Source organism: Oryctolagus cuniculus, chromosome 1 (genome assembly GCF_964237555.1).
Source record: "Oryctolagus cuniculus chromosome 1, mOryCun1.1, whole genome shotgun sequence".
NCBI classification, from domain to species: Eukaryota; Metazoa; Chordata; class Mammalia; order Lagomorpha; family Leporidae; genus Oryctolagus; species Oryctolagus cuniculus.
This window is the reverse complement of record NC_091432.1, coordinates 191,497,604-191,523,556: the sequence shown is the minus strand read 5'-3', so window position 1 is coordinate 191,523,556 and position 25,953 is coordinate 191,497,604. Positions and strand designations below refer to the sequence as shown.

The window sequence follows — 25,953 nt, the reverse complement described above, 5'->3', positions numbered from 1 at the left end:
ATTATTTCTAAAACTTCTAAGAATAATAAAAAGACAAGTTCACTTTTCCTTTTTAATTTTCTTCATTGGAGAAAAGTTACATTTATTTTATCCTAACTGTGTTCTTCCTGATTATATAATATTTGGGCATTTTTTAGGATGAGTTTGTTATCTCTTTAAGTATAGTCAGAAATATATTCAAATTCCACAGGTGTTTGAAAATGGAAATGCTGAAAACTAGAAATTGTAAGCCTCTATTATAAACTGCACACCATCATTCATTAGAGCACAAAGACTTTGTTTTCATTATGGAAACTTAGGGGTTTAATACAGCTAGAAAGTGATTTTGACGCCCAGAAGTAGAATACTCTGTGAATACAGCCTCACCTCCCCCACAACAGGAAAACAGTATGCACTGTGTCCAATGGCTTTTATAAATAAAAACACTGTCATAGGTGTGTGTCCAAGCAGACCAAACACTACAGAAATGGAAATACCAGATTGGTTTCCTGGATTTATTTGCAATTGAATCAGCATGTATTCATCTTTGATTTACAACCATTTCCATTGAAATTTGGCCCTGCAGAGAAGGGAGTGAGCTTGCCTGTTAGTAAGAAACACTGCCTTTAATAAGATGACCAAAAGTCTCAGTTTTTCTTTATGGGTAAAAAAGCCTTACAGGTACAATAACAGTACAGATAATAACTAACACACATTACTATTATGTTTTACATGAAAATTTGGATTTCCCCATCCTGCCCCTCTCAATCTCCTCTGTCTTTCCCATCACCTGAGAAAATATTGTCTCTTTAGTTAGAGGCACTCTCTCTCTCTCTCTCTCTCTATATATATATATGTCATGATAGCTGTCACAACACTCGAATAGAGTCATTAAAGCAAGTTCAAGTCTTGTTAATAAACATGGATCCTTTATTCTTTCTAAATTTTCTCAGCCCATCTCTATGCTGAGAATAATATGAGAATTAAATGGATGTGAGTGTTTTGTAAACCTCAATTCATGAAGTTGAGGTAAGTCTTTTCTCAATTATATTTGCTTTCCTTAATGAAAGTTCCTTAAAGTTCCTTAATCGTGCTCATCTTTTTACTTTTGAAGATATTACCCTGTCTGTACTATAGTATCTTCCTTCCTAATTATTGCTTTAATCAGAAAGAGTTTTTAGGTGATATCAAGTAGCACAACTCTTATATAAAGAAATATCGAAGTAGTCATCTCTTCATACTTCCATATTTTTTTTTTTTTTTTTTTTTTTTTTTTTTTTTGACAGGCAGAGTGGACAGTGAGAGAGAGAGACAGAGAGAGAAAGGTCTTCCTTTGCCGCTGGTTCACCCTCCAATGGCCGCCGCTGCAGCCGGCGCACCGCGCTGATCCTGGCAGGAGCCAGGATCCAGGTGCTTTTCCTGGTCTCCCATGGGGTGCAGGGCCCAAGCACCTGGGCCATCCTCCACTGCACTCCCTGGCCATAGCAGAGAGCTGGCCTGGAAGAGGGGCAACCGGGACAGAATCCGGCGCCCCAACCGGGACTAGAACCCGGTGTGCCGGCGCCGCAAGGTGGAGGATTAGCCTATTGAGCCACGGCGCCGGCTCCATACTTCCATATTTTAATCATGTATAATTATGTGTTTACCATAACTTGAAAGTTACGTTTTGTAGAAATTGACAAATCAGGGGTAAGTATTTTGTTAGCAGTGAAGATACCTCCTGGGATGCCAGCGTCCTGTCTTGAGTATCTGGCTTTGAGTCCCAGCCCTGCTTCCTTTGCAGCTTCCTGCTGAGGCTCACCCTGGGAAGCAGCAGGTGGTAGCTCAAGTACTTGGGTCCCTGCAGCCCATCTGGGAGACCTAAATGGAGTTCCCAGCTCCTGGGCGTTTGGGAAGTGAATCTACATATGGGAGTACTCACTTTCTCTCTCCTTTTCCCTCTTCCCCTCCCTACCCCCTCCTTCTGATCCTCTCTGCTCTCTCCCCTCATGTCAAATAAAATAAATAAAATTTTGAAAGAAATTAACAGATCAGAGACTGAAAATATTTTGTAAGACCAGTAAAACATTTTGGTCATTTATTTAAAAGAGATAGATTTTTATAGATGATTTTAGCTTACATGCCATTTTATAATTTAACTTTGGCACCTAACAATACATTTGTTAACTCAATGTACAAACATTTATTGAATATCAATAAATGCCAAGTGATGTTCTAGACCCTGGGTTATAGCTATAAGTAATTAGGCAAGGTGTGTATACATATAAGTATTTTTTCTGTTGCCACACATAGAAATCCACTTATACTCCCATAATATATAGCAGTGCAACCTTCACTAATTCACATTCAGGCTCACAGTTACAAAAGAAAATTGCAAGGAATTCTCAGTATATACACATTTTGACACTTATGTAAGTATTAACAAAATGAAATGCATAGATTAACATTATTGATATTAATTTTATTTGATATTAGCAAAGATCCTTTGGGGAAGTTGTTTAACTTTAAACACCACAGAACATTAAATGTCTTATCATATAACACAAATATTTTGCTTCTAGTATAGATGAATAATGAGTTCTCAGGTTAAATTTTCATAGCTTTATAATAATGTTGAGCTCAGGTGCCAGACATTTGACCTAGTGGTTAAGTCTCTGCTTGGGACACCTGCATTTCCATATCAGAGTTCCTGGTTTGAGTCCTGGCTATTCCACTTCTGATCCAACCTCATAGCATACACCCTGGGAGGCAGCAGGTAATAGCTCAAGTATGTGGGTCCCTATTACATATCTGGGAGACCTGGACTGAGTTCCTGGTTTCTGGCTTTACCATGGCCCAACCCAGCTGTTAACTGGGTTAACCAGCAGATGGTTTCTGTGTGTGTGTATCTGTCTATCTGTCAACTTGCCTTTCATATAATTAAAATAATGAACATTCTATTTATTCACATTTTCCTGATTGTTATTTAGACATTTTTATGACACAAGTGTTAATTATATCTATACTAATTATATTTAATTATTTTCTTCCAAAGTTATTGTCACTATCATTTAAAGGAAACTGAGATGATTTTGATTTTCATTGTTTACATTTATCAGTGATTTTCCTTGACTTCCAAATTTTGAATGTTTCAAGCATTTCCAACCTACAAACATCCATTTACATTTTCATTTTTACATTTAAATATTTGAGACACTGAATTTTGAGTAAGGACTGAATAAGTCTCCAGCTTTTCTTGTTTCAAAGAGCTTCCAATTGCTATTGACATTTAGTTGATACCTAACTTTTTCTACTAATTCAAAATACTACTTTTAATTACATTACATTTTCATGTGTACTACATTTCTTTGGATTTCTTTTTTTTCTCTTCCATTACATTAATCTCCCCATGCTTTGACCAGAACCACACTCAATCACTGTAATTGTTCATTTTATATTTGGTGGGGTTATGGAGCCCCATTATATTTAAGATGCAGTTATGCATTTTTGGATACTTTCTTCTTCTAAATCAACTTTAAAAATAATTTTGTTAATGCTTTTATGGGGGAGTGGCATTTCAGTTCTAGATTAATGCAGGAAATGTTGATATCTTTACAATACAGAATTATCTGGTTCAAGAATGAAATATGTCTACTTACTCATCCATTATTTTATAATTTCCACACCCTCTATATTTCTAACTAAATTTATTCTCAAGAACTTTTTGATTTTATTTATGTGATGTATTACTCCATTTTTAATTGCTATAACAAGTTACCTGAAGCAGACCAGATTTGTAAGGAAAAGAGGATTATTTAACTCATAGTATGGGAGGCTGAAAGAATAGATAGTAAATCTAGCTGTTGAGAGGGCTGCCATTGGATGTGTCACCCCATGGTAGATGACAATACCAAGGGTACATGTGGGAGGACAGATCCCATCTCAGCACAGCCCAAAGGAAGACTGGCTGGGGTCAGATTCAAGTTACCTTAATTGATTCTTAAGGTAGACCCCAAATTTACCTTTGGATCTCTTACTGAGCCTCACCTCTTAAAGGTTCTAGGCCATCCGTCAGTACCAGCGCCCTGGGGACCAAGCTATTAATACAAGAACCTTGGAGGACAAACCACATCCAAACCATAGTACCTAGTGAGTAAGATGTTTTTAAATTATGTTTTTCTATGAATTGGTTATAATATAAAAAATCTTTAATAAGCTTTATTAAATATTATTTCATTGAGTTTTCTAGTTACAAAATTGTATTAACTTCAAATGATTACAATGTGCTCTTTATTAAATAATATTGCCTAATTATATTTATCAACATGACTAAGATAATATTAAAAAGCACTAATGATAAAAACATAACTGATTAAATATACCTTAACTTCATTTACATGCTTCTAGAATACAGTTATGAAGTTTAAGCACCATAATAATCTTTGGCATTCTATACTAATCTTTTGGTATGTATGTATAACATTTTGTATGTGTATATATGAATGTAAATTTATATTATTGAGGAAATTTTGCATACTTTGCATTTATTAAATATTTTTATTAGGAAATAATGGTGGATTTTACCCAATATTCAATAAGCATACATTAAAGGAATTGTGTGATCTTTTTCCATCAATTTATTATAATTGTGATTCACAGTTATTGATATAACAGTATTAAAATTTCTGTGTTTTTCAAGAAAAAACTAGACTAGGTCATAAAAAGTTGTTCTTACAATATACTGCTGGAGTATTTTAGGATTCATTTTCACTCACCATAGTAAATGAGAGTGTTGTTTCATCATTTGAGTGTTTGCCTGCTGAGAATTTCGTATATGTATTACTCTTTTGCTTTATAAAATGGTCAATAATTGTCCTATATTTTGTTCTATTCTGAAACACATTAAATAGCATTGGACTTAGGTGTTGCTTTAAGATAAAATAAGTTAATGTTAAAAATATCTATAGCACTATTTCATCAAATTGCTTTTTGAAAGCATTCTTATTAACCTTCCATGATTATTGACATGTTTATGATTTTCATCACTTAAGTAAATTTTCATATTTATGTTTTCATAGAAAATCAGTCACTTCATCTGACTTTTCAAACATTTAATTTCCGTTGTATCTGCAACTCTTTCCCCTTTATCAAATCACAATCAATATTTGCACTTTCTCTGTGCCTTGCTAGATTAGACTGGCTAGTGGCATATTTATTTTCTGTTTCTTTTAAAGTGTAAACTCTATAGCTATATTGATAATTTATTAATTTTTGCTCCGATTTTCTTTTATTTCATGCAGCCTTTGATAAAGAGCTTCTCATTTCCCCCTGGCCATGGGTGAGGCAGCTGTGGGTGGGAAGCAGGTTAAATCCTGGGGATTTAGTGTAGTAGCTGTTTTATCTAAACTGAAGGAACAAACAGTAGAAGGAATTTTCTAAAGGCATTTCTAATCCTACTGATTAAATAGCCCCAGCCAAAAGGATATCATCAGTGTATTTTTCATTTTTCAGCTCCCACCTTCTTCTCTATTCTATTCTCTTGATGTCTAATGTATTCTTTCAGCTGTGGTCCTACTGTGACATGTTTAGGGTAAAACAAAATGCAGGCATAGAAAACAAGCCAAAAAAAAAAAATCCCCAGAAACACATTAATTTTATTTCATTCACATTGTTTTTCCCAAAACAAAATATCCCTTTTCTTTTGCAGGGGAAGAATTAATTTTCCTTTTCTGATGTTCTTATGACCTGGGTGACCCTGTGAAAATCATTTGACTTCTTAATACCTCAATTTCCTCATTTGTAATATAGAGATACTGGTAGTATCTACTTTATAAGGTTATTATGAGGGCGAGTAAACTGAGTATGCATTCTACAATAGCATATCGTGGCATGCAGTGACCACTATTCAGAAGACTGTGAGCTCACTATGAATGGCAGTAGGTAGGATGATTATGCTGGCTCTTCCCAATTCTAACACACCCTGAGAGCAGGGAGTATTAGGAAGAGAGACCCGGAGATAGCAGTACTCTATTGAACATTTGAGCAAAATTTAAGACTGACCTCTTTAATGTTTGCGAAAATATAATTTCAGTCTATTCTACAATCACAGGGTTAATATACCACTAACCATAATATGAGGGAAGGAGAAAAATACGGTTATCTTATTAGAAGTCTACCTGACATACACAGAATCTGTTCTCTTTATATTAATAAAATTTTTCTTATAAATTTAATGAACTCAAAAAAATAAGATTGACTGCTTGCTCTGGACCTATGAGCAGTTACATCTGAACAGGCTGACTTTGGTTTAGCTGGAAGTTCACAACCTAGGGGGTGCCTTATGCTCCTGTCATGAATTCACCTCACAGAGCTAAGTGGGAAGAGTTGTTCTTGAGATTCCGAATAAAAATAGAAAAGCAGAACTTTATTAAATCATTTCGTCAATGCCATACAACTTTGTCCTTTCCCGTCTGTCTGCTTAACAAAGACATGGAGAACTGGAAATCAAGGTTAACCTTTAGCACAGGGCAAATCATCAAAAGGCCTCATGCCCAAATAGCTTGGGAAAGAGAGAGAATCTTGACAGGGAGAACTCAAGGAATCCTGGCCTATATAGTCTGAGAAGGAAATAGCTAGTTTTTATATTTTTTCTGAATCTATTTGTGAAGGAATAATGGAAATAAATAAAATTTTAAATTGTATAGATTGCTTAATGAGTGAATAAGACAGAGAACATAATGATTCTCAGTTTCAATTTCACATTGAATGATGTGATGAGAATGACAGAGAGAATGAAAAGAGGGAGGAGAGAGAGAGGAAAATTAACACATACTTTGCTCAAATATGCAGCAGATGTTTTCCTAGTGTTCACAAAAATAGGTCATAAGCATATCTCAGCACTGAATTACAGTACAGACACCCAGCCCTGACTCTAATTATAAATCAGACTTCATCTTTTAAAGAGATGATAATGTGGTGGTCTTGAAAAAGCAATTTGATGTTCTTAGAAAATACCATATAAACATATCATTTTATACACTACTCCACACTCCGCAGCATTAGAGTTGCTTAAAATATCCGAAGTATGCAAATAAATTCATAGTACTTCATAGTACCTCATAGTTTAGACTACAAATTTTCCTGCAGCTATCACTGCACCATCTGTCTCTCCCTCCACCCTGCCTCCCTCCCACATACTTCAATATCATCAGCTTTTGATAGCCACTGAGGCATTCTCTTGTCCCCACATCTTCAGCCTGTTATAGAACAGACCATTTCTTCCTACTGCTTACTTTTCTGTATAATCTTCGTTTGGATAATACTGTAACAACACAATGAAGGGTAAAGGAACGAGAAGAGATGACCTATTTCCCTGCTTGAATGTCTCCTTGATGACCTGATAATACCTTATACACATTCCTCCCTGTCTGCATCATTGTGTTCATTTTTCTCAGAGGATTGACTACCTTGATATTATAGTATCACCCTTCAAAGTTTTCTATTGCAAAGCATTCTCTCTCATGGACTAACTGAACTGCAGGAGCCCATCCAGTTTTTCAGCCATGATGCAACTCGAGCCCACAATGCTCTTACTCTTTTAGCTTCCTGTGTACTTCCTCAACGCCCAAATGCTAGGTATATACATTTTGAATTAGCTTCTGTTTCTCTTTATTGATCATGTTTGCCAAATCAGACCACAAACTTTTGTGGATGGGAGTCATTTTTCTCATTGTTATGATTTGATAGTGTTACTACTCCCCTTACTCCTATCCCACCATTTGGCACTTAGCATAAGCTTGATTAAGTCTGCGTAATTTGGTTTTATCTAAATTTGCAGGAAACTTAAGTAAACATGTATGTCAGGAGACACATTGTACTGGTTACTATCCCAATTTTCCAAAGGACTAGAGCTTACTCAGAAAAAGTTTATGCACAGAAATTCTTAATTCTTATATTATGAATGTTACTAATGTAAATCCTAGAATTATATAAGAATCTCAATAGTGCTTTTGTTTTATGGTAAATAATCCTCCTTTTCATTGATGTTTATTTTTCATACATAAAATTCAACTGAGAAACCTTCATATTCATTATTCAGTCATACAGAAAATGCTGAGCAGCCTAATTCACTACTTCATCAATTTCCTTAACTAATTTAAGCCTCATTTGCTCATTTGCCTGCTCCTTCCAATTTTTTTCAGATTCTCTGCTACTTGAAACTGAAGAAGTATGATTGTATAATTTTGTATAATCCCATACAAAAGGGATTATCACTTTTAAGATGTAACATATCTGAAAATCCAGAATAGCATTTGTCCTTCTCCAGTAAATGTGTTTGGCTGGTTCTTCATTTTTCAGTTTTTAGCATCTAAATTTAATTTACCAGTTTTTTCTTCCTTTGACTTTTTAGGACTATTCAATGAATGTATCAAATATAGATTGCTTTAAATATTGCTTTAGGACACAAAGCTAAAGGATCTAATGTAGACAACAATTTTTGGAATTTAATCAAATTTATTGTTGTAGTTATAGAAAATTAGTGATTTATGGATAGGATTAGCTTATTATTTATTTGAGGCTTATCCAGGTAGGATCTGGACAAATAACTAATTGAGTCTCACTCTTATCTTTGCAGTGCTGGAAGTTCTGCATTGGCCAATATATCTGGAATTGGTCAAACTGAAATGCACTGGAATAGATTTTTTCATTAACAAATTTATACATAATCCAGGATAGAAAGATACTGGATCATAATGAGAACTTACACTGCTCCAATTCATAAGTCATAAGCATGCCCACTCCAGTTAGGGAAAGCAGAATGAAAGGGATAATAAGTAGACATTTTTTGGTAAACATGTAGCCAAATGAGTGAAATCATTCGGGGATGTAAAAGGTTTGTGTACTTAACTAATCAGATGGAATCATCAACAGATTGTGATATTTCTCCCAGTCAACCCCAAATTCTCAAAATAGGGAAATCAGAGTATTCTCTCAAGTTAATACTTGCCACTCTCTAATAAATGGAGTTTCCCTTTCTCCTCTTTGATTAGCCTCGTCTTTCTCCAAATATGTAAGCATTATTGATATGGTGATTATTTCACAAGTCGTCTTATCTACTATTTATGAATTAGGTTGCAAAGGTTGACTATGAGTTTGCCAGTGAGCAGTGGCTTTCCATGAGAGAAAACATTATTGCAAGAGAGCACAGGGGGATTAAATGACAGTACTTCTGTGAGGCTGGAGTAGAAGGAAATGGTAGGAAGTATGACTAAAGTAATGTGTATGCATTCAGAGGAAAATAGGATAAGAGATATGGTTTCCCTCCTACGGGAAACAGAAAGTCCTATGACAATTTTTACACTATGGTTCCGTGATTTAATTACTTTATAAACTTAAAATAATTATTTCATATGCATTAGTTAGATCTGTTCCACTTAGTGAACACCTCTGAGTTTGGGCTACAGACTAGACTTTTCATTTTATAGAAACTTAGAGGAAGGAGCTGTTTGTGCCATTGGCAGATTGTCCTGGAGGCCTCCCTGTCTATAGAGAAAATAAGAAACTTTTCATAGTAAACCAGCACTTTCATCTCCTGTGTTCCTATGATGCCTTCTGATTTTTAAGTCCAGCTAGTTAGTTCTCTAAGGTTTAGGTTATCTTGGATGAGACATTAAGGTTTTGATCAGGGTTATCTTGGAATTGTGTCTGCATGCATGCTGTTCTCATGTATAGTATTTTTTACCTGAAGAGTATTTCAGTAAACTCAAGAAGAGTGCTTGTAAGGTAAATTGAGTGGTACAATAGAAATATTTTGTAGTTATTATTAAATGTTATGTTGGAGGATTCATAAATTAGTTTAAGAGTCCTTCTGGATGATTCAGAATGACCTTAATTTTGCCTCTTTCTTTCCAAACTAAAAGATTAATTTCTGTGTGTTTGTATTTGTAACATCCATCACATTTTATGTTATTTTTGTAATAGCTTTCTTAATTTTCAATATGCACATCTCCATGTATTTTCTGTTATTCATATAAACCTTTATGGCAGCGGAATTTCTCTGTATTTTAAAGTAAATCTCACTGTTGTAAGAGATGAATTCAATGCAGAGTAAAGAATCTAAGCGTTCCCATTGTTAAGCATAGAAAACACTTCACTTTCTGCTCTTTCATTGAAATCTACATTTCTGTTAGTTTTGCTTTCCACATTTGTGCCCCAGTGAATATCAAGAACTGTAGCTACTATATCAGGCTAGTGTCATAATTGAATTAATAAGAAAAGGTAATAAATTAAAAAGAAAGATATATTCCACTCACATAATTGATACTTTATCAATTTGTGTATGTGTCCACTATGTATATAACTCTATATGTAGGTTGTACATAAACTGTGTTTTAACCAGCTCCAAAAAGGTTTTGGAAGCTAAAGTTTCTTTTACCAAGAGCAATTTGCTGATGGCCAAGGTTACGTCTCTAGTGACTTTTTAGTAATACCTAAGATGCCAGTAGAGTTGTTGATAAGGTCCAGACACTGCATTGGCTGAATTGTACAATCATGGCACTCCTTTGTAGTGGCAGATAATGATGCTCTTAGCAGGACCTCTCTAAATTTTTTTGATCCTTAACCAACCTGAAAAATAGCTCCTGGCATGGTCGTACAGACCACTCCCCCAAGACCTAGATTTTCTGTAGGATCACTGAGAGCAAAAGAGAGAACTTTCAGTGAAATTGACCATCAAGGGGAAATAACTCATCTTTTTCTTGGACAAATAACAGTCCTGACGTATTGGAAAAGTAGTGGATCCTTTTCTTACTTCCTTGACCCTTGATTTTTCATTTGCTTTGAAATGTAGGGAAAGGTATTGCTTTGCAGAATGCCAGTCTTGTGAAGACTGGCTGATGGATATCCCTTGAAAATAATCATGATGCATAAAGTCTTTAGGATTAGTATATAGGCTTGTTAATATTAGTGTCATTAAGCTTTTACATGCTGTTCTTAAAAGAAGCTCAATTGCATGAATACTACTACAAAAGGAAGTGGAATAAAAGTCATGATTATTTTAACATGTCACTGAAAAATGTCTGCTTTTCAAAGCAAGGTTATAATTCTTTAATCAAAGACTGAAGGCAATGAAAGAAAATTACATTATCTCACTTCATCACTTATCTTGTATTCAAATATGAGAAATGGCCTCATGAAAAGACTTATCAATTTTGCATTTGATGAGGCAGTCAGAATTAAAACTTTTAATTCATAGCTTTATCACTTGACTGTCTAAAAAGGCATCTTTCTTAGTCTCCCACATCACATACATGTATACAAAGCACGTCTTATAGTCTTTAGCTATATTTCTAAATAAAAGTAGACATTTCTAGATTACTACAGATGGTACTGAAGTAAATGCAAAAGAAAAAAAAAATATTGGAGTAGAGGGAGAGATACTGAACAGTATTCTAGATGGATTGAAGGTTCGTTTGTCTTTAATCTTTGGGGGAGTCAAATAATATAGACTAAAGGTTTTGGTCAAATAATTATGGCTAAGATCAAACCTGAGCCATTGGTTACTTGAAACATTAAGATCATCTGGAGCAAATTTATTGATTTTTACAAAGCTGCTTTTCTTCATCTATAAAATAGACACGACATCTACCCTTTGTACTTTTTACAAGGGTGAACTTGATTATGAAAATAAAGCATTCAACAGCAAAGAGTTTGGCAGTCAACTCTAATGGTAGTTATAAATCTTATATGAATTTTATTCTTTATCTTAGAAGTTTATAATACATAAAACAAACAGAAAATTATTCTCTCAGTGAATTTCACATATTGAACTTGACTATCCACATGTAAGTGATTTAGTTTGCTTGAATTCTCATTAAACTTTTACCTCATGAAATCCAAGAAATATCAGAATATTTTTAAAGTAATGGGAAACTATCAATTGTATCATTAGATCATGTTTATTATATTATATGCACTTTATTTCTGTTTAAATAATCAAGATATTGGATGGCCATGCCTACTATTGTAAAAACCTTACTTTTATTATAAGAAAAAAAACTCAAGCAAATTATAAAATATTTCTATCAAATATATGTTGACTTTTTCATGTTTAAAAAACTCCAGTCAAAATACCAATAATATATGTGTATGTGTGTGTATATAAATCATGAATAGATTCATGTTACTAGAAAATTTATTGAGTTATGTACCATTTCAATCCAATATCCTGGACCCTAAGTATGAGTGAGAAGTACATGAGAACAACAATAAATCAGCTTCCCAAGTTGATTCCAAAGACCTGATTTTCATTAAATTTCTATAAAACTAGGGTGTTTGAGGAGTGTTCAGGATCCCTTTAACTATTAAGCACTCTGTCCAACAAAATATTTAAGATTTTAAAAAAGTTCTATTAATATGTATCTAATTGGATATTATAACTGACACTCAATAGTATAAAATTATATTAAATTGTGTTAAATATGTGAAAAATATTCTCCAGTGAAACAGAACCAATATGAGATATAAATGTATAAATATATTTATTATAGGAAATTGGACTACAAACTGTAGAGAATGAGAAGTCCCAGGATCTTCAGTCAGCAGTCTATAATCCCAGGGCAGCCAAGGATTAGTTCCAATCACAGTCTGAAGGACTGTGAATCATGGGAGATGATACAAGTTCTAGTCCAAGTCTGAAGGCAAGAGAAGTCCAAAGTCACAGTCTGAAGATACAGCAAATTTTCCCTTCTCAGCCTTTTCTGTTCCAATCAGACCTTCCACATTTAAGATGAAGCTGACCCACACTAGGGTGAGCCATCTGCTTTACTCAAAGTCATACCAAAAATGATGTTTATCCAAATGCTGATCTGGGCATTCCATAGCCCCATTAGGTTTATAAATAAAATTAGCCATCACAATCCATTCTAAAGTGATGTATAGAGGGACCACTGATAGTATGAAAGCACAAGGTCTATGATAGCTTTAAAATGCCACTGGAAAAGTTCTCTCTAAAGTTTCCTCTAGCCAGGTCAAGTTGATTTTCATCAGAGTAAAGAAATTAGACCAGAGTGGGAAATCAAAAAGATGATTTTAGGGGGGGCCAGCACTGTGGCATGGTGGGTTAAAGCCCTGGCCTGCGGTGCCGGCATCCCATATGGGCACCGGTTCTAGTCCTGCTCCTCTTCCTATCCAGCTCTCTGCTATGGCCTGGGATAGCAGTAGAAGATGGCCCAAGTCCTTGGACCCCTGCACCCACATGGGAGACCTGGAAGAAGCTCCTGGCTCCTGGCTTCAGATTGGCACAGCTCCAGCCGTTGCGGCCTTCTGGGGAGTGAACCAGCAGATGGAACACCCCTCTCTCTGTCTCTACCTCTCTCCGTAACTCTGTCTTAAAAAAAAAAAAAAAAAGATAATTTTATGATCCTGAGCATCCCTGCCCGGTAGTACTAGCAATCATGTTAATCTTAATTGGAAAAGGTGGAAAAGCACTCAGTCTAGCCCCGTCAGTGACTCACTGTGTCTTCGACTAGACGACAACTGAGGTCCCAGTACAGGAATTTGGACAGGGCTGTACAGATAAGCTGGTGTCCATGTAGAGGAACAAGTAAAACTGCTGAAGGCTGTTCCTGTATGAAGGAAATGATGCCTGTTTTACATAATGGTTCCGATAGACCTGATTATTGATTAGGACTATTATATACCACCACCGTTATATTCACCGTATAATTTTTAAAACCCTATAGTTAGTGATGTGACTACTAGTTTGATAAATCTAGGTTTAAAAAGATCTAAAGCTTATTATATGTTTCTGGTAGAGTCTGTTAGACTTCACAAAGTGATGTATTAGATATACGCACCAGGTCGTTACAACTGGAGGAAACTCTGTAAATAATTTATTTCAGCTTTCCCTAGTCATTAGACTTCATCATGTGCTGACTATACTAAATGTTGGACTATCCAGGCCTCTGTTCTTAGGAGCTAATATGCCAGTGAAGAAAGAAAAACAACACACCTACGCAAGGAATCTAAGTAATGAGCTAATTGTGCTGTGCTTACGACTATGAGGGAAATGAAATGGAGGATGCAAGAAAGAATCATTGGTAAATACCTAGATGTCAAGGAGATGTATTTTTTTATGACAGTCCATTGTTACTTAGATGTGGAAGTTCTGGGAACCTTTGAATTTGAGGGAGCAGCAGTGTAAATAAAAGGGGGTGAATCCGGCTGAGTGAGAAAACAGTAGGATGAAATTGGTAAGGGAGTGGGAGACAGGCCATGGTACATGATTACACTATCTCTAAAATCGTTCAAAGGTCATTAAAGAATCTGGAGAATAGAAGTGACATGGAAACAATTACTTTTGTTGTTCTGAATTTCATTATTGAGTAGATAATAGAGCTGCAGATTCATAAATCCAGCGGTAGGAGGTGAGCTTTTCTCACAGGTGTTGTGTCCATGTTCAGGTTGCCTGTCTTGTCTGCTCTCCCACGTGCTCCCTTTAAGCTGCCTTCTTTCATTAATCAGTTCTTCTTTCACCTCATGCATTCTACTAGTCTGTATTTCATCACGAATTTCATCACTTCTCATTGTCCACACATCTCTTTCTTAGGTTCTTGTATTTCCTTCTGTAGAGAGTTGTCACTTGATATATATTTAAGACTATGAGGAAATGTTTAGTTACAATTTTTAAATATTCCCTTGTGATTTTTTTCTTGTCAGTGTTTGTATCTTTTGGTATGTCTTGATGCTTCTTCCCAATCTCTTTATAGAGTATTTTTTTAAAAAATCAAGTAAGAGGGGCCCACACTGTGGTATAGTAGGTAAAGCCACTGCCTGCAGTGCCAGCAGCCCATATGGGTGCTGGTTCGAGTCCCGGCTGCTCCACTTCCAATCCAGCACTCTGCTGTGGCCCAGGAAAGCAGCAGAAGATGGCCTAAGTCCTTGGGCCCCTGCACCTGTGAAATCAGACAAGACTCCCTAAAATCTACACTGAAATGTGGCCCTTTAATATTCCCTAGAAATGCTATCTGAGGTGCCACATGTGCTACCGGAATTTGGGGTGCCATATGATTTCACCACGGGCTTATTACTAAATCCCTGATATTAATAAGCCCAAGAGGGTTCTTGCCTAATATTTAGAGAAGAATTCTAAATACCAGCACAGATAAATGAGGCAGCTTGGTACGTTTTAAGCTTTTATTTAGTGAGAAAGATGCATAGGAGAGTGAGAGCTTTATTTAAGAGAGAGCGGTGAATAAGGGTTCATACCAAGCACCAGGAACCAGCCACATGGATGAGCATCTAGGCCAGGAAGCCTGGAGCACATGCCCGAAGGCCATGTGTCCTGGAGGCGCAGGGCTACAGCAAGCCCCCTCCTGGCAAGAGTCCAGGGAAGAAGAGAGGGGCCGGGCCACACCATGTCCCAGGCTTTTAACCCACTTCCAAAGGGGAGTGGTTAATTAACCTGATTGGCTGGTGGGCACCCAGGTGTGGCCAGGTAGGGGTATGAGGTCACACAGGGGCGTGGCAAAGGCATCAGGTAGGAGTATGATGTCACACAGGGGCGTGGCGAAGGCATTAGGTAGGGGCATGAGGCCACACAGGGGCATAGCGAAGGTGTGGTCTTCCAGTTCACAAATCTAATCAATTTTAGTCTGTATGCCTGTCTACTTCACCTGCATGGGAGACCCAGAAGAAGATCCTGGCTCCTGCCTTCGGATCGGCACAGCCCCAACTGTTGTGACCAGCTGGGGAGTGAACCAGTGGAAGGATGATATCTCCTTCTCTCTCTCTTTCTCTCTCTCTCTCTCTCTCCTTTTCTCTCTCTGTGTAACTCTGACTTTCTTTAAAAAAATCAAGAAGGAGAGAAAGATAAAGCCCCATCTTCTGGTTTACTCCCCCAGATGCCAGTAGTGCCCAGGATCAGGCTAAGCTGAAGCGGGAAGCCTGAAATTCAAACCAGGTCCTCCATTTGGGTGGCAGGAACTGCATCATTTGAGCCATCACCTGCTATTTCCCAGAGTCTGCATTGGCAGAAAGGTTGTATTGGAATCCATAATTGGGAATCAAACACCGTTACTCTAATATGGGATACAAACATCCCAACCAATGCCTGAGCCACTGCATCAAATGCCTTCCTTATGTGTCCACTATTGTTTTGTGTTTGAATGGATAAGGATTTACTGGAATAGCTGTTTGCAAGAGGTTTCTGGTTAAAGATGGATGTAACTTTCAAGACTTTGCAACTCAAGGGTTTCCTGTTCTTCCCAAATTTGTTTCATTTCATTCTGCTTGGAGCCACTGAGTTACTCTGGCTAGTCAACTTTCTTTTGACTCCTTAAATGGGAGATATCTAGAAGCTTCTCTGCCAGCCATGCTTGCCATGTTCTCTATTCAGTTACCACTAATCTTATGAGGAGAAACAGTCCTATTGTTCAAGGTAATATTTTAAGTAAGTGTAAAGTATATAATGGGTGGCTTTTTCTTTGATCGACCACTGTTGTTAGACCCACAACCTTGGCAACTGCTCTCTGAAGGCAGCCTTTTTTAAAACACAACCCTGTTTACTACCATTACAACATCAATTAGTTTTCACATTTCCTGACAGTCTTTGCACAGGAAATGTATCTGTGTTGTGCTTTCTGGAATCAGCTCCTTCTAAGTCCCCAGATACTTCCCATTCAGTTTCCCAGCTATCTCTGATGAGATCTTAGCAACTTGATATCCGTAGCAAATCATTTAGAGTTACAGATTGTTTCCTAACATTTCTGAAAGTTGGAATTAACCATTTTTTAGCCATTTTATCTGTATTTGTTCTTCTCATGCTTCATGGTTACTTTCTTTATTTTTTTTTATTTGATGGGTAGAATTATAGACAGTGAGAGAGAGAGACAGAAAGAAAGGTCTTCCTTCCGTTGGTTCACTCCCCAAATGGCCGCTATGGTCAGCGCTGCACCGATCTGAAGCCAGGAGCCAGGCACTTCCTCCAGGTCTCCCATGCAGGTGCAGGGCCCAAGCACTTGGGCCAAGCTCCACTGCCTTTCTGGGCCACAGCAGAGAGCTGGACTGGAAGAGGAGCAATCGGGACTAGAACGGGGCGCCCATATGGGAAGCCAGTACTGATTAACCAAGTGAGCTATGGCCCCAGCCCCGTATCATGGTTTCTAAGAGGAGTAATAGGCAGATGTTAGGTACCCTATAGCCATAAAAATAATTGTAACCACATATATACTGATCCCTTCTCTCTCTTTCACTTTCTCTCACTCCTTCTCAAACATTGTGGATGTTAAGTGAGAAATAGATTGGGGGTGAACCAGAGTGAAAATAAGGAGATTTTGAAGTGACTTCAGTTGTCCAGGCTGCAATGATTATGGCTAAGACTAAAACATAGCATAAAAGATAAATCAATGAAATTGAGATAGATTTCAAATATAGAATGGGTATGGCCTGTGAATTTGGAGTGCTATGTTAGAGTTAAAAAATGTAATGTCGGAAGAGTGCTATATTTTTAGATTTTCAGAAATAGGGTGGATGTCAATGTTATTTAATGAGGGTTTTATGGACATATCATATTTGATGTTGATCAATATTATAAGATATCTAGAAAAAATGTCAAATTCAGAATTAAAGTGATGGCTCTGGACTGAAAATGCAACTTTGGGCATTAATAAATTTTGTGAAACATGGAATTTGATGAAATAATATTAAAAGAAGAGTTTAATGAAGATAACAATCCCAAAACCACACTCTAAGTGGGCACCAACTTTTAAAATAAAAGGAAATAGAGCCAGCAAAGCAGATTGAATTAGGGTAATGGTGATGCAAAGAGTCTCATTTCACTAAAAACAATCTGCATTCCTTGACCCATATACCCCCAACCTGCCCCTCAGTACTTTCTGAGCTTGTCTCTTATCATAATGCTCTTAAACTCAGTGATATAAAATAATCAATACTTCAAAAAATCACTCCTAATGTGCACACTTACCTGGCAAGTAATGTTTTAATATCCTAGACTTATTTTTTAAATGCTACTTGTATGTTGTCAACTTTAATTTTATGTCTCTAAATGCAGAGATTTTCTCAGTTAATGAATCATTCTTCTAATTGGTATGGGTACTTGAATATCTTATAGTACTCATACATATATGTCCATCATTATCAATATAGAGCATGCATTTAACTTGCAGAATACACAATTATTTTCTATTTTGGCAAGCTAGAGTAGTGGATTCCTCAAAATATAAATATGTGATTAATCATAATTGTATAAAATATAATTTATTAATATATCTGATACTCTATTAATATATATAGGAAGTACCAATTTTTAACCTTTCCTATCCATATTTGTTCTTTAATCTTCTTAATCTTTTCAAAGGTTACTTATGAATAGGACAATCAGCATTCTTGAACAATTTTCTTCAAATAATCCTCTTCCTAAGAAATGTCTGCTGTTCTGTGATTTGATATAATGAGGCAGAAACTATTTCTGCCTCATTCTATATTTTTGTGACATTTAAGGTGTTTCATCTTAGGGTATTTATGTTAAGAAAATATATGTAGACTGAAAGCCTTGCCCACAGCTCACTGAGTTTTCTTCGTGAATGTGGAGATTACCTTTTGATGGACAAGGTTGTCTGTTCACATTGATGTGATGTCTCAGCTTAGGACATAGTGACTGCTGTTGCTATTTGCATAAGTGCCCATGGAAAGCAAACAGGTCAAGGTCAAGTTTGTTTTCCTCTTGAGAAGTATACTATATAAAGGAAGAGCATAAAAGTGTCTGGGATCTTAATGACACAAACTACATTCCAGTTCGTAGAACAACAGACTAAACTTCAGACTTTCATCATTTCAAAATATGAAAACCAAGGCATCTGTAAATTCATTAGATGTGTGCATGATTTAGTAAAATGATGGGCTTTGACATAGATGAGTGAAAAATTACTTTCAAGCACTATCTGAAAAATTTTACCTGTCAAGCCATGTAACCTTGGGAAATAGACAGAACTGGACATAGTGATGAAAGAGATCTAGTTGAAGTGCCTGGAATGGTTGTGATTTTGACAGTCATAACCCTTGGCATCTGTCTTCTAGCCTTGGTCATTATCTTTAAGACACGCCTTTGTTAGGAAGATATCATGTTGGAGAAACTATATTAAGTCATGTGAAATTTTTTTTAAAAAATAGTTATCCAATTTTATTCTGCAATATTTCTACTAATAGATATAACTAAATTTATAATCCATCTATTTATAGAGGAATTTAGAGTAGCTTCTAATTTTAGAGGTATATTTCAATAATCTCATCAATACAATAAACTAGAAAAGATTAGGGTCAGTGGAAACATACATGACATAGTACATAATGAAATCTTTAGGGAAGATTATGTGTATCTACAAGCTCTACATGTCTTTGACTTTACTAAAATTTGGCCTGATGTTTAGTTGCGAACTTTTGGGCACTGACTGTAATTATATCTGTTTTACAAAGGAAGAGATTAAAATTCAGAGAAGCTAATTAATTTGCCTAGGGGCACAGTATTGGTGTACTGGGACAAAGTGGTAGAGATGAAATCTGACCTTGAATTTCAAGCCTTCATCCCCAAATCTGCTTATTCTATCATGATGCACTGAGGAGTTTTTGCTGTTTTTTGGAATTCAAGTTTTCACTGCAGGTATAGACTTCCTTCTTCATTCATCCTGTTTCTTACAAAATATGTGTCCATGGAAACCACTCAGAGGTGTGTTGCACTGACAAATCTTAACTTTGGTTATTTCCATCTGAAAGACTTGTACTGAGGAGTTTTTGTTGGTTTTTGGAATTCAAATTTAGACTGTAGGCATAGACTTTCTTCTTTGTTCATCATGTTTCTTCCAAAATATGTGTCTCTGGAAGCCACTCAGAGGTGTGCTACACTGACAAATCCTAACTTTGGTTGTTTCCAGCTGAAAGACTTAAGCCCTAGATGTTGGATCATCAAAGCACTGTTATTAGGATCTGTGAATGAGAATGTATTCAGAGTACCTGCCTTGTAGCATCTGATTATTAAACTAGTATTTACCAAGTTATTGTACAATAATTAACAACTCAGCTCTATTATTTATGTTGATATAATCTATCTGAAATTTATTTTTCAGCCTTAGAGCCTTCTCTCCTACACTGTAACCAGTTCATAAAATATTGATGAAGCATATATTTATTATGCTAGACATTTTGAGGAGATTTAAAAAATGAGTGAGAAACATCCTTTGCTGTTAAGGAAGTTAAGTCTAAATTGCCGGTGCTAATCCAAGTACAAGCATAGTTTGGAGTACATATAGTGACATAAAAGAAATAGAAACTGTACTGTGCATTTCAAGTGAGCAGATGTCTGTCTGAATAAGAGATACTCAAAGAGCTTTATGACACAGGTGGGTACTTTCTCTAGGCCTTGAGCAATGTTAGCAAGATATATAACACATAAGAGTAGACATTGTGTAACAGCAAGTTAAAGCCATCTTTTGCAATGCAAGCATCACATATCAGAATGCTGATTCCTGTTCTGGCACCTCTGCTTCTGATTCAGCTTCCAGCTGATGTGCCTGGGAGGCAGTAGATGCAGACCCACCCACATGGGAGACCCAGATGGAGTTCCTGGCTCCACTTTTTGGCTGACCCAGCCCTGGTAGCATCAAGCATTTGGGGAGTGAAGCAGCAGATGTATCTCTATCTATCTATTTTTATCTCTGTTTTTCTTTCTGCCACTGTGCCTTTCAAATAAATAAATCTTTAAGAAATGTTAAAAATATGGCATTTGTCTAAGTTCCAATGTTATATTTTATTCAAATGACTAATCTTTCATGAATTTTTTTAAACTAAAAGTGACTTTAGAATCTTTTCCCACACATTACCCCTAAGAAACCTTGCCAATATATCAGAGATGGCAACAAAGAAAAAATTATTTTTAAGTCTTCATTATGAGAGATCTAGGAAGGGAGGTTAGGAATATGGTAGGAGTTAAGGAAGAAACGTCAGCAAAGGTAAAGATAGACAGGTTAACAAATTTTCAAGTATCCCAGTTTGGTTGTTGTACAGAGGATATGTGGAGAGAGGGAACTGAAACAAATACAGATGTGGGACCCTATTTTGGAAGGCCTCAAATACCTACATAGAAATATGCATACCTAAACTTCCTTCTGTGGCAAAACTGCCCCTCAGATTCTAAACTTCTTCCATCTCTGCACTTGTGGTCCAGGTTATCTGTGAATGTAATATCTGACTCTTTTCTACTGAACTGTAAGTTCTAGTCATCATTGCTTTAAGGTAACTCTACCGTTCTCCAATTTCTATATAATGGCATCAACTGTTACTGTATTTATTTTTTTAAGATTTATTTATTGGGGCTGGCTCTGTGGCATAGTGGATAAAGCTGCCTCCTGCAGAGCTAGCATCCCATATGTGCTCTGGTTTGAGTCCTGGCTGCTCCAATTCTGATCCAGCTCTCTGCTATGGCCTGGGAAAGCAGTAGAAGATGGCCCAAGTCCCTGGGCCTCTGCACCCGCATGGGAGACCCAGAGGAAGCACCTGGCTCCTGACTTTGACTTGGTGCAACTCCGGCCATTGCAGTCATCTGAGGAGTGAACCAGAGGATGGAAGACCTCTCTCTCTCTCTCTCTCCTCTCTCTCTCTCTCTCTCTCTGCATCTGCCTCTCTGTAACTTTGCCTTCCAAGTAAATAAATAAAATTTTTATTTATTTGAGATAGTTACAGAGAGAGAAGGATAGACAGGGAGAGGGATATTTTCCAACTACTGGTTCATCCCTCAGATGGCCACTACAGCTGGGGCTGAGCCAGGAGCTTCATCCAAGTCTCTCACATGGGTACAAGGGCTCTAGCACTTGGGTCATCCTCAGCGGCTTTCCCAGGTGCTTTAGAAGGAAGCTGGATCAGAAGTAGAGCAGCTGCTACATGAACTGGTGCCCCTGGAGATGCTGGTGTTGCAGGTGGCAGCTTTACCTGTTACATCATAATGCCGGCTCCTGTCACTGTATTTATTAATGATGTTCTTATGCATGGCTCTTTATACCGCTTGTTATATCTGCACATGTATGTGGCCTATTTCTTCAGCTAGATTGTAAGCTTCTTGAGTAGGAACAATGTCCTATTTTTTAAAATATTCTAAAAGGAATTAAATAATTACCTGCGGTCAATAGTAAGATATTCACAAGCTTGAGTTGAATTTAGGTCAGAAAGAAAGATCGCTGAAAGTTTAGCAAGTCTGACACTGCCTCTCAACAAACTCCTCTCCATGTGAACCTGTAAATACCTTCTGTGGTCTCATAGTAGAAGTGGTAGTTAACTGTCTTGAATCTAAAAGTAATACAATCATAGCAGAACAAATACAGTTGAATCAGAAAATAGGCAGCAAGTTTCAAAAATCTGATGAAGAGTCTTAATATCTATTTTAAAGGGTTTCAAGTTCTAACCAGTGGTTAAAATTAAGGCACCACTCTAAATCTAGGAAAGTCCTATATTGCACATGGGAATCAATGTCAGAATTGACAAAATCCCTCAGAATTTACTTGGAGATCACTAAATATAATCATGAGACCCTGAAACTTGTGAAGTATTCAGAAGAGGTTATTACATGGCTTCTTACATGTTAGAAAAAAAGAAAAAGCCAACTAAACTAGAAGTCTAGTGGAACATGGCTTATTATTACACAAAAATTTGTATGTTCTGGGTCAAATCACAATTATATTTGGAGTTATTTCTCATTCCATAAAAAGAAAAACATATTTTCCTTCTGTGGTTTTTTTTATGTTCCAAGTCTTCTATTATGGATGTTTTCAATTTTACAAACCAAAAGTTAAAAATATAAAAAAAGGCTTATAACTAAGTTTTTTTTTTCAATTATCAGTAATAACTGCATACCAGATATCTGCACATTTGATCAATGAAAACTTCTTGATTTATAATTGGACCACCAATAAAAACTAAGCATCCTTTTTTTTTGGTTTTTCTTTTCCTCTTATTACCCTAGTATAAGCAACTGACACATCATAGCTATGTATTTCAAGAAGACAGGTCAGGTTAATTTGAGAAGTAAAAAAGTAATTCTGGATCACTCCATTCAGGCAGAATTGACCTATTCTTAGAACTGGGTGGAGAACTATGATGGATGGGCTGTTCCTGGGATAAGACATCCATGCAGGCCAAGCGTTTATGCATGACAATCTCTGGGTAGCAAGTGCCCAGATACCACATTAGAATGAAGGACATCAGCGTGGAAACTATCAAAGTACTCAGTTATAAATAAATCTTGTGGATTTTGAGAGAATCCGTTATCAGTACTGGCCCTGCCCCAAACAAGAACAGCAGAAAGAGCACGTCCAATAACCCAGTAGTCAACTTTGGATCACTGCATCCAGGAAGAATAAGTTGCTACTAAAAAGTCTTCATCCAACCTTGGCTGAGACTGTAGAAGTTTTTTCTCCTTAATTCATAGAATTATGTGCTGTCATGAGTGTGAAACAGAGGCAGTAGAAATTAGGTAGGACTGGTAGCTATCTCTTAGACACAGATAAATGCTGATATATATGACGTATCCATGCCTGTTTGGGAATTTTCATGAAAGTTTTTATTCTGGGCATGGTAATTATCATAAATGACAACTAGGACTCCTTGTATGTTTTTTTGACATATAGATCCATATTTTAGGAGTCAGTTATTTAATCTGGTATTTATTCTGTCATTCACAAGTAGATCTCTTTGTACGAGTCATTTTCCTTCTCTGTTCCTTCCTTAATCTAAGAAATAAATTAGCTGAGCTAGATGATCGATCTGGGTATTTTTTAATCTATTGTTCTGTGACACTATTCAGCAATCCTGACATCTATCCAGAGATTTCCAAAATATTTGCCCCTGTGCTGCCTAATGTATTCTGCATGTAAGCATTTTGGACCACAGAAATATGATTTGATGTTTTAAACAGAGACCCTTAGTAAAAAGTCTACAAGAGTAAAAACAAGAAAAAATAAAAATATTCTCTCATAATTGTTGAAGAACCCTGCTTTCTTCATTTCTTTATACCTATTATCTCTTACAGTTATATTCACTCTCTTCTATTACAGTATTCTTTGTTTTAGACTCCTTCTTTTTTTTTTATTTTTTGACAGGCAGAGTGGACAGTGAGAGAGAGAGAGACAGAGAGAAAGGTCTTCCTTTGCCGTTGGTTCACTCTCCAGTGGCTGCAGCGACCAGCGCGCTGCGGCCGGCGCACCACGCTGATCCAATGGCAGAAGCCAGGTGCTTCTCCTGGTCTACCATGGGGTGCAGGGCCCCAGTCCTTGGGCCATCCTCCACTGCACTCCCGGGCCACAGCAGAGAGCTGGCCTGGAAGAGGGGCAACCAGGACAGAATCTGGCGCCCCGACCAGGACTAGAACCCTGTGTGCCGGCGCCGCAGGCGGAGGATTAGCCTATTGAGCCACGGCGCCGGCCTAGACTCCTTCTATTACCTCTAGTTTTGGTTAATGACAAGAGGAACATGAGCAATATATAATATCAACAGCAGCTACCTTTTACAGAATACGTACTCTGTTCCATTTATTGTGATATGTGTACACAGACACACATGAACACACAGATTTATGATCTCATTTAATCCTTGTAAGAACTCCATGAGGTATACATTATTGTTCTTATTTTGTTAACACAAGTATGAGAAAAGAGGTAAAAAATTTTTCTTGAATTGTAGAGTTTGTAAGTTGTAAGCCACTACGTGAACCCGTGTCTCTTTGACATCAAAATGCTGCACTAAATCAAAAAGTAATATAAGAGGTGGCAGCAAGTGTAGAGATGTCAGTTTCCTCTCCATGCCAAGGAATTTCTTTTGCTTTGATGAAGAACATGGGAGGAGCCCACCATCGAGAGAAAACACTTCCCCACATGCCACTCCTGCATCTCTACCATAGGTGTCTTTTATGATCACAAGAACAATCTTCTATTTCTCAATCCTATATTCACAACATGCCAATAAGAACTCTCTTGTCCATTGCCTACATGTACTCTTCAAGGAAACTCTTTAGGATGGTATGTGGTCCAGTTCTTGCAAACCAGACATTACTGTTTTCAGTTACTTGTTACAGCTGCCTCATGCCAGTTGACCAGATTCCACTTTGAATGACAAAGTCCAGGCAACATGACTCAAGAATTAAGAGCTGTGTTCCTCAATCTGATAATATGGTTTGGAATCTAGATCTACAATTTTCTAGTTGCCAAGTTCATGTCCCTCACTTTCTTCAACTGTAAAACAGGATTAAAAATGGAACCTCCATCACAAAGTTTAAATAGTCAATACAATTTTGTTTAAAATATCAAAAACTCTTAGAATTGTTCTTTTCTATGTCCATATTATGAGGATACCTTTTACTTAGCCAAGTGTTTTCTTACCAAATTAATATTAGGAAGTTTGGATAACCAGACAAGCCAGACTGCAGTAGAAATAGCCTAGGTTCATGTATTGAAATATCACATTGTAGCCTATAAATATATTCAATAACTGTTAATAAAAGTTTTTTAAAGAATATTAAATAATCCTATGGAGGGACTTTAAAATAAAGAAGTAGCCTAGGTTTGGGGAATCTTTTCATTTATCTATTGTTATATACCAAACCTCTCCCTTGAGAGAGCAATGTCCATTACTTGCCCATAATGTTGCAATCTGAATAGGGTTTTGTGGTAACAGCTTATCTCTGCTTTATGTAGTGTTGGTCAGATCACCTAGACTGCCACTGGTTTAGTCTGTCACCCTCCAAGGCTTCTTTCCTGCCACTAGTATTGCTGCACCTTACATAGTGGCATTTTTCTAAGAGTAAAAGTCAATACAATAAGGCCTGTAAGACCTGGTTTTCCAAGCCCCAGAATGTCCCCTAGACTATATTCTGTTGGTCAGTCCAGTCGCAGTGTTGTCTCAGATTCAAGGGCAGGAACCTTAGTTTCCACTTCTAGATGG

The 25,953-nt window shown here is 36.8% G+C and overlaps 1 protein-coding gene across 6 annotated transcripts in view; it reads left to right on the top strand.

Moving 5' to 3' along the window:
- LINGO2 (leucine rich repeat and Ig domain containing 2) overlaps positions 1 to 25,953 on the top strand; it is a 1,403,193-nt gene that overhangs the window by 1,172,634 nt on the left and 204,606 nt on the right. For 2 of the 6 annotated variants that reach the window (XR_007923817.2, XM_051857089.2), the window contains one exon: positions 4,015 to 4,107. The exons of the other annotated variants lie outside the window; for them this stretch is intronic. The gene's annotated coding sequence lies outside the window, so the exon portion shown is untranslated. The remainder of the gene's footprint in view (positions 1 to 4,014; positions 4,108 to 25,953) is intronic. 6 annotated transcript variants of the gene reach the window in all.